Here is an 18884-nt window from a genome sequence, read left to right as displayed (position 1 = left end):
GCAAGCCGCACACGCATGCCGGCCTCTAGGAGTCGTCCACACGAGCCCACGAATCTCGATCAGAAGTCCTGCTTCAGGAAATCAGCACAGTATGCTAGTACTGCGCTGATCCTTCTTTGTGGTTGATCAGGTGCCTCCTTCTTCTTGATTTGGACTCTTCCAAAGATGGAAAGTAGAAGGAGGAGTTTCAAATCTGAGATGCTCTCAGGAAACTCAGATGGGAAGGAGGAAAGATATGAAAATAAAAACCTAGGAAGAAGACCCTCTTCTTCTTCACGTTTTTTCTCTCTAGACACCCAACTTGCATCTTTTATATCTCCATGACCTAAAGGTATTTCTCTTTGATTTTTGGATGGCTGAAAGGCCTCTCAAAAGCTATCTCTCTTAAAATTTTACGAAGAAACTCATCTATATAGAGAGATATGATAGAGTCTTTATCTAGGTTAAACACCTAGTCAAGGCTTATCCAAACATGGCAATTAAGGGACGCCCAACTCTTGAGCACCTCCTCCATATTTTCGTACATGGATCACTAGAAAAGGGTGTACAATATAAACCCTAAAAGCCACCAAAAATTCTAAAAAAATTTGGATAAATTCGGTGCAAATTGAAAGAGTTTTGGATTTCTAAAACTCTATCTATAGAATTCGAAATCCAAACTTATTCCTTTTAGATTTGATCCAAATCACCTTCCATGTAAGAAAGAAGAGAGGAGACCTTTTGTGAACGTGGGAGAGATCTGGGAGAGGGCTTTTGTCGCACAAAATAAGTGGAGATTGGCGTTGAATAAGAGAGAGGGCGTGGAGAAGGTTTATGTGGCGCAAGGTGGAATCCTAGTCCTACTAGGATTCTGTCTCATAACTTGTTTTAATTTGGTTTCCCAAACCAAATCAAATCAAAATTAGATCAACCCAATTAAAATAGGTCTTAACCTAATTAAGAACCTAATTTAATCAGATTAAATTAGATTTAAATCTGATTTAATTTTCTAATCAAATTAGAATTAGATTGACCCAAGTCCTAGTTGAACTAGGACTAGTCTTTCCTTGCACTTGGCTTATCCATAAACCAATTGGACTTGATCCAATCAAGCCCAAACTAAATCTAATTAAATCATATTTAATTAGACTTAATCTCAGTCCATTGGCTTAATCAAATTAAGCCAATTAGCAATCAAATTGCTAATCGATCCTCCTGCAACACTTGCACTGGGTTAAATGTCATCGTATTGATTATTTAACCCTATAATGATTCTTAATCGTTGATCAACCATCCGATCAGATCATGAACTCTAATGTGTGTGATCTCATAGGTCCGAACCTAAGTCGGTAGCATAGAAATAATTTTATACTAATCGAAGTGACCATCTAGCAATGGTACCGACGTCCGGATAGGTCGAATGTGTAGAACAACATCCTTAGAACCCATGCGGATATAGTTTTCATATAATTCATCCCCTTGACCAAAATGATCATAGGACACCCAGAGCTCAACTGTCAACTCTGATCAGGTTGTCACATTGTATTTCAAAATATCAAATCCATCTGATGGATTACCCTGGCCAAGGTTTTGCTAAATTGAAATACAGCGACTCATTCTTCTCCAACTCTTGGAGTGGTCAATCCCATCTCGATCACACTCTGACTTCGCGAGTACTTGACTGTGCCCAGAAGCCTTCCGTCCCTGAATTAGAAATTCAGTTAGTCCAGTACCAAAGCACAGTGAGTTGCTTGCAAGTCACTGAGGTGATCTCAAGTCTAAGGGACACTTATACCTATATCCCATCAGAGACATTCTCGACAGCAGAATGCTCTGGAGTTGATCACGTTCAATGACGATGTACCCTTACATCTCACCTGTATGCCATACCAGTGTCTCCACACTCTTTGGTTAAGAGGACAACCAACCCATATGGCCTACAGCGACCTATGCTTGATAGAAGCTGTCGTCCTTATTAACAGCCTATCATTTGGTCGTGACAGTTTTAAGGACTAATCGATAAATCCTCTCTTTATCGAACTTAAATAGTCCTAAGGACTTCATCATAACAACGGAGTTCATTAGAAGATGAAAGCTTATGATGAAATGCCAAATATATTTTATTTATTAACAAATCAATTACAATACTTGGTTGCTCAACCGTCAACAGCTTGACGATTGACTTTTTGGGACATATTTCCCAACAACTCCCACTTGTCCTAAAGTCACTCGGCACAGTATCTAATACCCATCTTCGACTTGTGGTTGTCGAACTCCTTTATTGCCAGGGCTTTAGTGAAGGGGTCGGCTAGGTTCTCCTTTTCGTCGATCTTCTGAAGGTCGACGTCACCTCGATCCATGATCTCTCGGACCAGGTGGAAGCGGTGCAAGATGTGCTTCATCCGTTGATGTGCTTTGGGTTCCTTCACCTGAGCTATGGCACCAGTACTGTCGCAGTAGAGCAGGACTGGACCATCGAGGGAGGATGCTACTCCAAGCTCATTGATGAATTTCCTCAGCCACACAGCTTCCTTCACGGCATCTGATGCTGCGATATACTCTGCTTCACAAACAGAGTCTGCCACAGTATGCTGCTTGAAACTCTTCCAGCAGATGGCTCCACTATTCAGAGTAAAGATATAACCCGACACACTCCTGCTGTCATCATGGTCAGATTGGAAGCTAGAGTCTGTGAACCCCACAAGTTTCAGATCTGACTCGCCATAAATCAACCATTGGTCCTTAGTATTTCTCAAATACTTAAGGATGGCTTTAACCACTTTTCAGTAGTTTTCTCCAGGATCAGATTGGTATCTACTCACTACTCCTAGTGAGTATGCCACATCTGGTCTTGTACATATCATGGCGTACATGATAGATCCCATGGCTGAAGCATATGGGACTCTACTCATACGCTCTCTCTCTTCAGGAGTTGTCGGACAATCCTTCTTAGAGAGAAAAATTCCTTGACCTATCGGTAGATAGCCCTTCTTGGAATTCTCCATGCTGAACCTCTTCAGCACAGTATCTATGTACATGGACTGGGATAACCCAAGCATCCTTTTAGATCTATCCCTATAGATCTTCATCCCTAGGATGTAGGATGCTTCACCCAAGTCCTTCATGGAGAACTGTGATGACAACCAAACTTTTATTCCCTGTAGTGCGGGGATGTCATTCTCGATTAAGAGAATGTCATCCACGTACAAGATAAGGAATACCACAACTGGACCATTTGCCCATTTATAGATGCAGGGCTCTTCTCCATTCTTAATGAAGCCATACATTTTGATCACCTTATCAAAATGCATGTTCCAACTCCGAGAAGCTTGCTTCAATCCATAAATGGATCTCTGAAGCTTGCACACCTTGGACTCATCTGTGGATGTAAACCCTCAGGTTGTATCATATACACCTCTTCGATCAGCTCTCCATTAGAAAAGCTATCTTTACATCCATCTGCCAGATCTCATAATCTAGATGGGCAGCTATTGCAAGCATTATCCGAATAGATTTGAGCATTGCCACAGGAGAAAATATCTCGTCATAGTCAATACCATAACGTTGACGATACCCCTTGGCAACCAGACGGGCTTTATAGGTCTCCACCTTTCCGTCTGCACCCCTCTTCCTTTTGAAGACCCATTTACATCCAATGGGTTTAACCCCTTTAGGTGGGTCAACCAATGTCCATACATCGTTGACCTTCATGGACTCCATTTCGGATTTCATGGCTTCAAGCCATTTCTCAGAATCAGGTCTCTGCATAGCATCCATATAGGTGATCGGATCCTCATTATTCTCATCAAGTTCGATGGGGTCACCGTCTCGGACCAAGAAACCATAGTATCTGTCCGGCTGACGCGGTACTCTACCAGATCGCCTTAATGGTACAGGTATATTGGGCTCCGGATCTGATCTAATCATATCCGACTCAGGTTCAGCTATTGGTGTCGGTCCTTCTACCTGTTGAACTTCATCAAGTTCAACCTTAGAGGCAACGGTTCCTTCACCAAGGAACTCCTTTTCTAAAAAGATTGCCTTAAGGCTGACGAACACCTTTTGTTCATCAGCATGGTAGAAAAAATATCCTTTTGTCTCTTTGGGGTACCCTATGAATGAGCATTTGTCAGATCTAGGTCCAAGTTTGTCTGTGACTAATCGTTTGACATAGGTCGGGCACCCCCAGACCCTAAGGTGTGAAAGTACTGGCTTACGCCCTATCCATATCTCATATGGAGTCTTAATTACAGACTTACTTGAAATCCTATTTAACAGATAACAGGCTGATTCGAGTGCATATCTCCAGAAGGATATCAGCAAGCTAGCAAAAATCCATCATGGATCGGACCATGTCTAACAAAGTCTGATTCCTCCTTTCAAACACACCATTATGCTGTGGTGTTCCTGGAGGAGTCCATTGGGAGAAAATTCCATTCTCTCCTAGATATGTGAGAAACTCACTAGAAAGGTATTCTCCTCCTCGATCAGATCGAAGAGTTTTAATACTCTTCCCAGTTTGTTTTTCCACTTCACTTCGGAATCGTTTGAACATTTCAAATGAATCCGACTTATGTTTCATCAGATAGACATATCCATATAGGTATAGGTCATCCGTGAAAGCTATAAAGTAGAAATATCCACCTCTAGCACTGGTGCTCATGGGCCCACATACATCAGTATGTACTAGGCCCAAGAGCTCAGTAGCTCTCTCACCTTTTCCAGTAAAAGGTGACTTGGTCATTTTACCAAGAAGACAGAACTCACAGGTTGCAAGTGATTCACAATCACTGACTTTGAGGATTCCCTCTTGAGTCAACCTGTTTATTCTGTTCTTATTTATATGACCTAGCCTCCAATGCCATAAGTAGATATTTGACACACTATCTAATCTAGGGTGCTTGCCAGTAGAATAGACTCTTATCAGGCTTGATCATTTTGGTCTGGCTCTGCACAGATGTCCCAGCCTGAACTTGCACCTTCTTGACTTTCTTCTTCTTGTTCTTCTTTCCTTTCTCAAAGGGTCGAGAACCAGAAGATGAACCTCCCACTGAGTTCACTGAGTTCACCGACTCCTTGAGGAGTTGGTGATCCTTCTCAAAGTTCTGAAGCAACCCCATTAACCCATGGTAGTTTACTTCAGACTTTGTCATTCTATAATGAGTGAGGAATGGGAGACAAGACTTGGGCAGCGAGTTCAGTATTGCATCTTTCCCAAGCTGCTCATGCAAGGGAAAGCTGAGCTTGCTCAATCATTCCATCAGCTCGATCATGTACAATACATGATCAGTGATAGAGACTCCATCCTGTATTTTGGCGTTGAAGATGGCACAACTAGTCTTGTGCCTCTCTACGTCATCGGGTGTGCCAAAGGTATCCTCCAACACTTGAAGCATGTCCTTTGGCTGAGCCGTCTCGAATCTGCGACTGAACTCGTCACTCATGATAGCAGCCAGCATGATACAGCGCACCGTGGTTCGATCACTGAGCCACTTCTGGTAAGTGTCTCTGACTGTTCCACGTGCATTGACAGTTGGCTCCTCAGGTGCAGGATCCATTATCACATATAGGATCCGTTCATGCTCCAGGACTATCTTCAACTTTCGGTACCAGCTACCGAAGTTGGGTCCCACCAACTTATCATTGTCCAACAATGATCGGAGCGATAGGGAAGTGGCCATATTTGCACAAAGGAGAACCATAACCTAATTAGTAATTGATTCATTAAACCTAAAGATTTGGACTTTAATCAAAAGGTTTCTCCCACTATTTTATTCGAATTGGTAGCCTCTACCTCCAACTCGAGGAATTACCCTAATTCCTTAGCAGGTACTAGAATCCACTTAGACTGCACACAAGCCCAACTTTGGTTGGTCAACCCATGTACATCTAAGGGTAGGTTCATAACCAATTGTTTCTCTAAACAATTTCTAGTAATTTTAATTTTGCCCCAGAAACCTAATCAGTAGGCTTTGGCCTCCACTGTAAGGATCCGGTTAGGTCCAACCATTAACATGATCATACTTGGTGTATCTAACCAACGAATGATTAAGCCCAACTTTGGTTGGCTCACCTAACCACCATTAGAGAGACACTTCCAAGTCATCATATGATGAGTGATAATTCCATTAGTCAACAAGCACCAGGCCTTTGGGTCTGCAATGATTATTGAGTTCATGGACTCATTATCAAACACCTTAATGGGAGGCTATGACTCAGTTATCTCCATAACTTTATCATTTTAAGGACCTAATAATTTTAGAGGATTTAAATAATGTAGAGGATGAAGTCAGATGAACCAGCTTATCATGATCCTCCCACTGGCTTCACCAAGTCAGCTTAAGGGAGACCAGGGCTGGTCTAGGAGCACCTAAATCAGTCACACTGATTTACCTAGCTGACATGGGTCAACTCGAATAGTCAAGTGATCCGATCAAAACATAATTTCATCAAGAGGCCAGGTAAGTTCGATCAGTGGGAGGGTCTGCCAAAGCTTGCCTTAGACACCATCATGAATGGCCAGGTAAGCGGGCTCCCAATTAAAAACCACCGATCTGGTTTACCTTAGACACCAACTGGTTTAATTAGTTTCGATTAGATCAACCTAACAGTTCGTGCTAGACCGCTTAGCCAAGAATCAAATCCATTTGGTTCTCGTTAAAGACATGGACTTGACCAACTACAACTATTGTAATTGATCTAGAGAATCCTTGACCTAATCTAAGACAATAATTGATTAGATTTAGTCAATTCTCTAATTAAGTCCATCTTTAATCTAACCATAGGTCTAACCCAATTAATGGACCTAATTTCCACTAACCAATTAACCCAATGTGTTATGATTTGTGTCTTAGGTTCTTCAATTCACAATCCTAGAACCTAATCAAACAACTTCTTAATTCTTAATTAAGTTTTGGGCTGAGGGTTGGGTTTGGCTTTTCAAAAAATCATTTTCATATTTATAAAATAATTTTACAATATGATTCTATTAACCATATTGCATGTTTGATTCAGAATCAAGATGCAAGTGAAATAAATATGAAACTACTTTAGATCTAATCTAAACAGGTTCATGTAATTGAAACAATTTCAACTTTAAACAATTTCTTTGCACAAAAATTATTAACAAAGAGATTTTATTTCAGATTTAAACATCTTTTAAATCTAATAAATCATAAATTTAATCTATATCATATCTAACAAATTTATGATTAAAGATAGATCTACAGAAACTAGGACAACCTTGCACTGTAAGGGGTAAACCTTACAGCAGGACAACCTTGCAGTTTGTGATTGATCTAAAATTTTAATTTCAGATTTAATAATCAGATTATAAATTAGATCTAATTTAAAAAATAATTTAAGCATGTATAAATAATCATGTAATAAAGAACCTAGGCTCTGATACCAATTGTAGGAACCAGATCTAGGGTTTCAGGGTTAGATCTTGAAACTTTTTCAAGATCATACAGCGGAAGACTAAAATAAATCAAAATTTATTTTCTAAGATCAGAAAATCTCTAGATCTAAGATTCTATTACATAATTATTACATAGTATTAAATTAAAAATTAAAATATATATAAATATAGTATGAACTACATGTTGATCATATCAACATGTTTCTATACTAGCTACATCTAATGTATGTATTAAATAATAGATCAGATCTATTACCTTGCAAGTTAGACTCTCTAACCTCGCTGATCCGGGCTTAAGGATGATGTTGTAAGCCGCACATGCATCCGACCTCTAAGAGTCGTCCACACGAGCCCACGAATCTCGATCAGAAGTCCTGCTTCAGGAAATCAGCACAGTATGCTAGTACTGCGCTGATCCTTCTTTGATGGTTGATCAGGTGCCTCCTTCTTCTTGATTTGGACTCTTCCAAAGATGGAAAGTAGAAGGAGGAGTTTCAGATCTGAGACGCTCTCAGGAAACTCAAGATGGAAGGAGGAAAGATATGAAAATAAAAACCCTAGAAGAAGACCCTCTTCTTCTTCACGTTTTTCTCTCTAGACACCCAAACTTGCATCTTTTATATCTCCATGACCTAAAGGTATTTCTCTCTGATTTTTGGATGGCTGAAAGGCCTCTCAAAAAACTATCTCTTCTTAAAATTTCACGAAGAAACTCATTTTATATAGAGAGATATGATAGAGTCTTTGTCTAGGTTAAACACCTAGTCAAGGCTTATCCAAACATGGCAAATTAAGGGACGCCCAACTCTTGAGCACCTCCTCCATATTTTCATACATGGATCATCAGAAAAGGGTGTACAATATAAACCCTAAAAGCTACAAAAATTCCAAAAAAAATTTGGATAAATTCGGTGCAAAATTGAAAGAGTTTTGGATTTCTAAAACTCTATCTTATAGAATTCGAAATCCAAACTTATTCCTTTTAGATTTGATCCAAATCACCTTCCATGTAAGAAAGAAGAGAGGAGACCTTTTGTGAACGTGGGAGAGATCTGGGAGAGGGCTTTTGTCGCACAAAATAAGTGGAGATTGGCGTTGAATAAGAGAGAGGGCGTGGAGAAGGTTTATGTGGCGCAAGGTGGAATCCTAGTCCTACTAGGATTCTGTCTCATAACTTGTTTTAATTTGGTTTCCCAAACCAAATCAAATCAAAATTAGATCAATCCAATTAAAATAGGTCTTAACCTAATTAAAAATCTAATTTAATCAGATTAAATTAGATTTAAATCTGATTTAATTTTCTAATCAAATTAGAAATTAGATTGACCCAAGTCCTAGTTGAACTAGGACTAGTCTTTCCTTGCACTTGGCTTATCCAATAAACCAATTGGACTTGATCCAATCAAGCCCAAACTAAATCTAATTAAATCATATTTAATTAGACTTAATCTCAGCCCATTGGCTTAATCAAATTAAGTCAATTAGCAATCAAATTGCTAATCGATCCTCCTGCAACACTTGCACTGGGTTAAATGTCAATCGTATTGATTATTTAACCCTATAATGATTCTTAATCGTTGATCAACCATCCGATCGGATCATGAACTCTAATGTGTATGACCTCATAGGTCCGAACTTAAGTCGGTAGCATAGAAATAAATTCTTATACCAATCGAAGTGACCATCTAGCAATGGTACCCGACGTCCGGATAGGTCGAATGTGTAGAACAACATCCTTAGAATCCATGCGGATATAGTTTTCATATAATTCATCCCCTTGACCAAAATGATCATAGGACACCCCAGAGCTCAACTGTCAACTCTGATCAGGTTGTCCACATTGTATTTCAAAATATCAAATCCATCTGATGGATTACCCTGGCCAAGGTTTTGCTAAATTGAAATACAGCGACTCATTCTTCTCCAACTCTTGGAGTGGTCAATCCCATCTCGATCACACTCTGACTTCGCGAGTACTTGACTGTGCCCAGAAGCCTTCCATCCCTAAATTAGAAATTCAGTTAGTCCAGTACCAAAGCACAGTGAGTTGCTTGCAAGTCACTGAGGTGATCTCAAGTCTAAGGGACACTTATACCTATATCCCATCAGAGACATTCTCGACAGCAGAATGCTCTGGAGTTGGTCACGTTCAATGATGATGTACCCTTACATCTCACCTGTATGCCATACCAGTGTCTCCACACTCTTTGGTTAAGAGGACAACCAACCCATATGGCCTACAGTGACCTATGCTTGATAGAAGCTGTCGTCCTTATTAACAGCCTATCATTTGGTCGTGAACAGTTTTAAGGACTAATCGATAAATCCTCTCTTTATCGAACTTAAATAGTCCTAAGGACTTCATCATAACAATGGAGTTCATTAGAAGATGAAAGCTTATGATGAAAATGCCAAATATATTTTATTTATTAACAAATCAATTACAATACTTGGTTGCTCAACCGTCAACAGCTTGACGATTGACTTTTTGGGACACATTTCCCAATAATATCTAAGCAGTTATTCTGTGCTAGAATGAATGAGGGATCATCCATACAAGACCATGCCCTGAAGGTCATTGATCTGATTACTAGATTGGGTCAACTAGATTTTATGATGGATGGAGAATTAAGTCAGAATTTGATCCTATAATCTCTCTCCGAGTCATTCGCTCAGTTTGTCATGAACTATCACATAAATAAACTGAATACCTCCTTACCTGAGCTGTTGAATATGCTTAAGACAACTGAGAGCTATATTAAGAAAGAAAAGGCTCCACTTCTTCTTGTGGATAAAATCTCTAAGAAGAAGTCAACTTTTATGGGTTCAAAAAAAACACTGAATCCTAAGGGTGGCAAGATGAAGAAGAAGGGGAAGAAAGTCTCAGGATAGGGTACCTACTTTCACTGCAGCAAAGCAGGACACTGAAAAAAAAATTGTAAGTTATATCTTGCAACTGTAAAAGCTGGTGCCAGCGACGCACCAAAAGGTATGTATGAGATACATACAATTTTGTAATTAAGTTCTTTCAATTCAGACTCTTGGGTATTGGATACCGCCTGCAGTTCTCATATCTACAAATCATTGTAGAGGCTGTAGAACATTAGAGTGCTGAAGAAGGATGTTTTGAGCTCTACGGCACTGGAGGAGAGTCCATCCAAGCAGAGGCTGTGGGGACATATATGTTAAAGTTACCTTCTAGAAAGATCTTAGAGCTAGAAAACTGTTATTATATACCTAAGATCATTAGAAATATTATTGTTGTACTATTGCTTTTGCAATGAGGTTATGAAATAAATGAAAAGAGCAATAGTTGCTCTATTTCTTTTTCTAATAAAATTTTTTGTCATGGTGTTATTAATAATGGTCTTCTGATTCTATCTAATGATAATATTTTTCATATTGATGAAAGTAAAAAATGAAAGAGAGAAGAGTTGAATAATACTTTATTTTGATATTATCGACTTGGTCATATAAGTGAGTCAAGGATTAACAAGTTATACAAAGAAGAGTTCTTTGATCCTTATGATTATGAATCATTAGGTACTTGTGAATCTTATCTTATGGAAAAAATGACTAAGACTCTATTTAGTGAATATGGAGAAAGGACAAGTGAGTTATTAGGACTTGTACATACTGATGTATGTGGTCCTATGACAACAAAAGTCGAAGGAGGATACTTTTATTTTATAATGTTCACTGATGATTTATCTAGATTTGGATATGTGTATCTTATGAAATACAAATCCGAAACCTTTGATAAATTTAAAGAGTATTAAAGTATGGTCGAGAAACAAACTAAAAAAAGTACTAAAATTCTTCGATCTGATCGAGGAAGAAAATACTTATCAAATGAGTTTCTAAATCATCTTAAAGAAAATAAAATTCTCTCAGAATAGACTCCTTCCTATACACCACAGCTAATGTTAGATGTGTGCCCTAGATGCCAGATTGACTGACACATTCCTGTATAAATCTAAGGATAAATTTATAATTTTGAATATAAATCAATAAATGGGTTATTCTTCTATCACATTGTGTACATTGTGTCTGTGATACATCCTTTGAGTTAGTAGGAATGTCAATTCATATTTTCAAGAGTTGAAAATTTAAGGTATGGATTTACATAACTAACTCATAAACAGCTCCTGACCATAGGATCATCACGAAGATGGTGATCAATCCGAAAGATTAGTGTACGATCACTTTCTTAGAGTAGATGTGTCTTGAGTCTATGGTGTGGAGACACTAGAGCGAGAGTATATGTATTTATTGAGAACAAGAGTACTGAGCGTGACCATATCGAGCAGTCATAAAGAAGTCTACCTTCTCGTCGATGACTAGCTCGATGCTGCAGTTGTGTGTCTAGTTCTTTGACCTGAGGTGCATCGACAGTTCACCTTGAGTGTGTTATAGTTTGACTACACCATAACTCAGTCTCCTAGCCATTCAGAATCTTGAGGTGTATGTTAGCTGTAGCATATTCATTGTAGGAACTAGGTCGCACCAAAATGGGATCTATCAACCTCGATAGATGAGAGTAGTCCTATGATGATCGAAAGATCGAGTTCTTAAGCCCATGGCCATGGCAGAGTAAAATAATAGAAAAAAAAGTTTTTCATTGGGGTTTCACATCAGACTCGAATCGATCGATTAATTCATATGACTGATGTTGGGTTTGACGAGTTCACCTTAACTCTAATTCAGTCGGGACACATGATAGAAGAACTCAATCACACAGGTAGCTGCACTGAGAGGTTTGTCTTCACTTCTGATAGGTTGCCACCACATACTGCTAGGTATCACTGATAGATTTTGGGAGCAATTAGAATGATATTGATGATCGATCATTCTAATTGTCTGAATCAGAAGAGTTCTGGTCCATCGAAAGGAGTTTCGATGATGTCGATGATGAGATCACGACATGTCTCATTACCATACGGAATTAAACCTAATTGGGTCACACAAATAAGGGTTAGAGTCTGGATGTCATCAATTAGGCTAACCCAATTAATTTGGATAAGATCCAATTAGGTTCAAAAAAATCGTGCTAGCACATGATTGAGCCTAACTTTCTCCTCGTGTAATCTTTTCTATCTCGACTGAGTCAAATGTGATTTGACTCATCCAGAGAATCTTGAAAAGATTTTTCTTAGTCTAAATGAAGCTTGTCTAGCTCAAAAAAGGCTTGTCTTAATTCATGAGATGAATTTAAGATAATACCTACTAATTCCTGACACCTGCCATTTTCATTTTAGAACATCTATCAAATGTTGACATATGGGTCTTAAACTGAAGGTCACTTGGCAAAAGCTCATTGGAAGATTATTATGGAGTATCCACATGCCAAACCATATCAAATTGGGTGCCATAATCAGATTATCGCATGAGCTCAATTGATTAAGTGGGCGCCCCAAGTGGATAAGGATTGGAGAGACTTGATAAGATTGGACTCCTTGGTGCCAACTCTCTTTGTGCTTATCCAATGTTGGTGCCAACTTTTGGAGATAAGGTGGGGTTCTTATCTGATATGATCAAATGACATCACTCCATCAATCAAATTTTTTCTAGATTAAATAGAATTTTCTGATTGGTCGAATGATGTGGCACTGCACAGCATACAGGGTCTATAAAATCCCTGTCTGTGCCTAGGGTTTATGAGTTTCTACTCAATACCCAGCCAAAATGAGAATTCTCTCTTCTTCTCCATATCCTCCCTACTCTCCTCTCTCCCCTCTTCATGTCCACAGAGTTGGACATTCATCTAGTGTAAGGAAAAGGTGTGGTGACACCTGGAACAGGAAGGCTGTAGGACATCTTCGACAGGCTGCTGCTCCAACTTCAGAAGGAGTTTTGAAGCACTTCCAAATCAGATAGAGATCTGATTTTTGGAGCATAGATTTATGAGGAGAAGACATTCTAGGTTCTACCTGAGTAGATATCGGTAGAGACCAGGTGCTTGCGTGGCTACATCAGAACCTCGAGCTGTGCTGAGATCATCTACAGGATAATCAGATTACCCTTGAGGTATGTCTATACTTCTCATACTTTTAGATTTAATTTTAGATTTTATATATCAGATAATAAAATTAGATTTAATAGATATTAGATTTAAAATAGCATAGGATAAAATTTTTAAATTATTCTATCCCAGATTTGATGAAATCTGGAAGATCCTACAAAAGAAAAAGACAGTTTTTCCTTCAACTGGTATCAGAGCCAGGTTGATGGCTCAATTTTAGATCTAATTTAGATCTAATTTTAATTTTAATTTATCTGATATTAAAAGATTTCAGATATCACATCAGATATGATAGAATCTAAAATTAAAATATTTAAAATTAAATATGAGAAGATCTAACATGCATGAGATGCATGACTAGACTAAAAATAATTTGATCTATGAATAGTCTTGTAAGTTTATGTTTTAATCTGATTAAAATATGAATTAGATCTAATTTATTTTTTATTTTTTTGATATTATAAATATTATAATCAGATCAAAAAATAAAAAATAAAATTTTAATTATTACATAAGATTGATCTGTTGCATGCCTAGACTAGTTGTAGAATTGTTCTAGTAATTATCTAGAATAAATTTTATGTTGAATAGTTTAATTTAAATTTTATTTTTAAGATATTATATGTGATGTATTAAACCTAAAAGCATATTAATTAGATCAATTTTTGATACATGAGATATATGCAAAGCATGTATTAGTTAGATCTTAAATTATATATGAGATATGTAAATTTAGATCTAACTAGTTTTGTAGTTAAATTTATATTTCTGATTAAGGTGTTCCTCATGGCCGTCCTGTGGAGAAATTCAGTGCAGGGATAAAATGGTAATTTTAAAACTTTTCAAAATCACTATTTTACAGTAAAAATTATTAATTAATCTAATTAATTAATAAAAATTTATCCTACACTAGGATCTAAATATGATATATAGCATGCATGCATTTAAATTTGAAATTCAAATTTGAACAGTAAACACTTTACTGTAATGTGTTCAGAACATAATACCTTTGTGCGGATAGTAGATTACCGCAATCTGATCATCGTCAGGAGAGTATGATCATCACGATGTAGCCACACAGTGTGTCTGGCCTCTACGGATCATCCACACGAAGCTTCCGGTCTGATCGACTCCTCACGAGTGCTAGCTCGTTGTAGAGCCCTTTCGACGATCGATACTGATCGAACTCTTTCAATCGATATCTCTTGATTCTTTGGATGCTTTGGATCATCAGCAGATATGCTTGAGAGGATGTTGAAGATCTTTCTAAAATTTGGTGGGCTCACGACACTCGTAGCTCACCTTCTCACTTCCCGAACTCTAGGCTGAAACCCTGAAGAACTCACTGAAACCCTATGCACACTTTTTCTTTCTTTTCTTTCTTTTTCTCTCGAAAGGATATAGACCTTCACCTTACACACAAGGATTCCTCACACCCAGATTTTCTCTCCAAAATTTTTCTTTCACACACCACACTCTTCTCCTCCTTTTAAAACAATGTCAAATGTCTTATCCACGTGAGAGGATAAAGATGAGTAATTGCACATTTGAATTCAAATCAAATTTTGAATTCAAATGGAAATCAATTTATTCCTATCCACTAAGGGCATGAGAAGAGGAGGGCATGGCTTAATTTGTGTGTGAGTAATTTTATGAGAAACATTTTCTCGTGTAATAAATGGGGTATTAAAAGAGGATAAGGTCAAGGCGCTAAGATTGGTTGCTCATTCAAATTCAAAATTTGTTTTGAATTTGAATGGCCAACCAATCATCCTTATCCACTCATTTGGCATATTAAAGTAGGGTGTGAGGAGGGTTTTGCATGAGAAAAAATTCATGAGAACTTCCTTCTCGTGAATTCAAATGGGCGCAGTGGAAGTGAGGTGGCACAGGGAGAATGGGTCAAGGTGGTTTCATTATTTAAACCAACCTAATTGAACCAAATAAGTTAGGTCCAATTAGACTAATTTAAATCCAACTAAATTAGACTTAATTAGGCTCAATAAAATTCTAATCAAATCAAGAATTTATTAAGCCCAACCCCTGATCAAATCAGGGACCAAACCATCTCAACGATTAGGTCAACTCTTAACCTAATCGAGTCAAACCCAACTGAATCTAATTCAATTGGACTTGATTCAAAAATAATTACTCAATCAAATTGAGTTAATTAGTGATCAAATCACTAATTAAATCTCTCATAAATATTGAGTCCAAATTTGATGGGTAATCGGGCATCAGAATTCATCAATATGTAACCCTGATCGAAGAGTTCCAAACCAGTGGGACTCTTGACCCCGGTACCCAAAATATGTGGGACTCATGATCAGAGAATCTTGATTCTCGATCACAGAGTTTCAGACATGTAGGACTCATAGTCCACGAGCATTAGGACTCTTCATCAGCCATCAGATTAGATAGGAACCTCTAATGTGTGTGACCCCGCAGGTTCGAACATAAGCCGGTAGCACAGGAACCAATTCCTGTACTAATCGAAGTGACCATCTAGCAACGGTACCCAACGACCGGATAGGTCGAATAGTCACAATCGCAACACTCAGAACCTATGTGAATATGGTTACTATATAATTCATCCTTTTGACCTCTGTGTTTAGGACGACTCAGGGTTAAACTGTCAACCCTGATTAGATCATCCAAATCGTGCTCAACTCAAAACAGTCCTGTGACTCCTCACAAGGACTACCCTGGCTAAGGTTTTGCTAAATTAAAATACGACTGTACACAGCTCCTAAACTGGAGTGGTCAATCCCATCTTGACACACACACCGACAAGTCAAGTACTTGACTACACCCAGCAGCCTTCCGTCACTGAATTAGAAATTCAAGTAGTCCAGTGCCTAAGTGCAGTGAGTTGCTTGCAAGTCACCATGGCAGTCTCAGGTGGGAGGGACATTTATACCCATATTTATCAGAGCAAATCTTGACAGCAGAAATAGCTCCGGAGTCGGTCACATTCAGTGTAGATGTACCCTTACATCTCATCTGTATGCCATACCAGTGTCTCCACACTCATTGGTTAAGAGGACAACCAATCTATATGGCACACAATGACCTATGCTTGATAAACATTGTCATCCTTGGTAACAACGTATCATTTGGTCGTGAACAGATTTAAGGACTAAATGATAAATCCTCCTTTGTCGAGTCTAAATAGTCCTAAGGACTTCACCACAACATAGGAGTTCATTAGAAGATGAAATATTTTGTGATGAAAAAATATCAAAATAATTTTTATTAATTCATAATTCATGTACATATACAAAAGAAGCACAACCGTCAACAGACTGACGATTGGCTTTGGGACACTATTCCCAACAATCTCCCACTTGGCTTAAAGCCAATCGGTGCAGTATCTAATATCCATCTTCGACTTGTAGTCGTCGAACTCCTTCACCGCAATGGCTTTAGTGAATGGGTCGGCCAGGTTCTCCTTTTTGTCAATCTTCTGAAGGTCGATGTCACCTCGATCCACAATTTCTCGGATGAGATGGTAGTGGCACAGAATATGCTTCGTCCGCTGGTGTGCCTTGGGTTCCTTCGCCTGAGCAATGGCTCCAGAGCTATCATAGTAGAGCAGAACTGGACCAACAAGGGAGGGTGCTACTCCGAGCTCGGTGATGAATTTTCTCAGCCACACGGCTTCTTTGGCAGCATCTGATGTAGCGACATACTCTGCCTCGCAAACTGAATCAACCACTGTGTGTTGCTTGGAACTCTTCCAGCAGATAGCCCCACCATTAAGGATAAAAATAAATCCCGACACACTTTTGCTGTCATCGTGATCAGACTGAAAACTAAAGTCTGTAAACCCTATAAGTCTCAAGTCTGATTCACCATAAACAAGCCACTGATCCTTAGTATTTCTTAAATACTTTAGGATGATTTTAACAACCTTCCAGTGATTCTCCCCTAGATCAGATTAGTATCTACTCACTACCCCTAGTGAGTATGCCACATCTGGTCATGTACATGTCATGGCGTACATGATAGATCCCACTGTCGAAGCATATGGAATCCTACCCATACGCTCTCTCTCTTGAGGTGTTGTCGGACAATCTCTTTTCGAGAGAGAAATTCCATGGCCTATCGGTAGATAGCCTTTCTTGGAATTCTCCATGCTGAACCTCTTCAGCATAGTATCTATGTACGTAGACTGGGATAAACCAAGTAACATTTTAGATCTATCTCTATAGATCCTAATCCTTAGGATATAGGAAGCTTCTACAAAATCCTTCATGGAGAACTATGACGACAGCCAAATCTTTATTCCCTGTAATGCAGGGACATCATTCTCGATTAAGAGAATATCATCTACATACAATATAAGAAATATCACTACTGGACCATTAGCCCACTTATAAATACAGGGCTCTTCTCCATTCTTAACGAAGCTATACGTCTTGATCGTCCTATCAAAACGTATGTTCCAACTTCGAAATGCCTGCTTAAGTCCATAAATGGACCTCTGTAGTCTGCACACCTTAGACTCATCAGTGGATGTGAATCCTTCAGGTTGTATCATATACACCTCTTCATCCAGCTCTCCATTTAGCAAAGCTGTCTTCACATCCATCTGTCAGATTTCATAGTCCAGATGGGCAGCTATCGCAAGCATAATCCGAATGGATTTAAGCATTACCACAGGAGAAAACATCTCGTCATAGTCTATACCATAACGTTGACGATATCCCTTGACAACCAGACGGGCTTTATAGGTTTCCACCTTTCCGTCTGCGCCCCTCTTCCTCTTGAAGACCCACTTACACCCTATGGGTTTTACTCCTTTGGGTGGGTCAACCAATATCCACACATCGTTGACCTTCATGGACTTCATTTCAAATTTCATGGCCTCTAGCCATTTCTCAGAGTCGGGTCTCTACATTGCATCCATGTAGATGATCGGATCCTCATCATTTTCATCAAGTTCGATAGGATCGTCATTCCAGACCAAGAAAGCATAATATCTGTCAAGTTGACGTGGTACTCTACCAGATCGCCTTAAGGGTGCTTGAACAATGGGCTCCGAATCTGATCTAATCAAATTCGATTCAGGTTCAGCAACTTGTGTCGGTTTTTCCACCTATCGAACTTCGTCAAATTCGACCTTAGAGGCAACAGTCCCTTCACCAAGGAACTCTTTTTCCAAAAAGATTGCCTTAAGGCTGACAAACACCTTTTGCTCATCAGCCAGGTAGAAATAATACCCTTTGGTCTCTTTTGGGTATCCTATAAAATTACACTTGTCAGACCTAGGTCCTAGCTTGTCCGTAATTAAACGTTTAACATAAGCCGAACACCCCCAAACCCTAAGGTGCGAGAGTATTGGCCTACGTCCTATCCATATCTCATATGGCGTTTTGGTTACAGACTTACTCGAAACTCTATTTAGAAGGTAACAAGTCGATTCGAGCACATATCTCCAGAGGAAGATCGACAGACCAG

Source organism: Elaeis guineensis, chromosome 14 (genome assembly GCF_000442705.2).
Source record: "Elaeis guineensis isolate ETL-2024a chromosome 14, EG11, whole genome shotgun sequence".
Classification (NCBI taxonomy): Eukaryota; Viridiplantae; Streptophyta; class Magnoliopsida; order Arecales; family Arecaceae; genus Elaeis; species Elaeis guineensis.
This window is presented reverse-complemented; position numbering follows the sequence as displayed.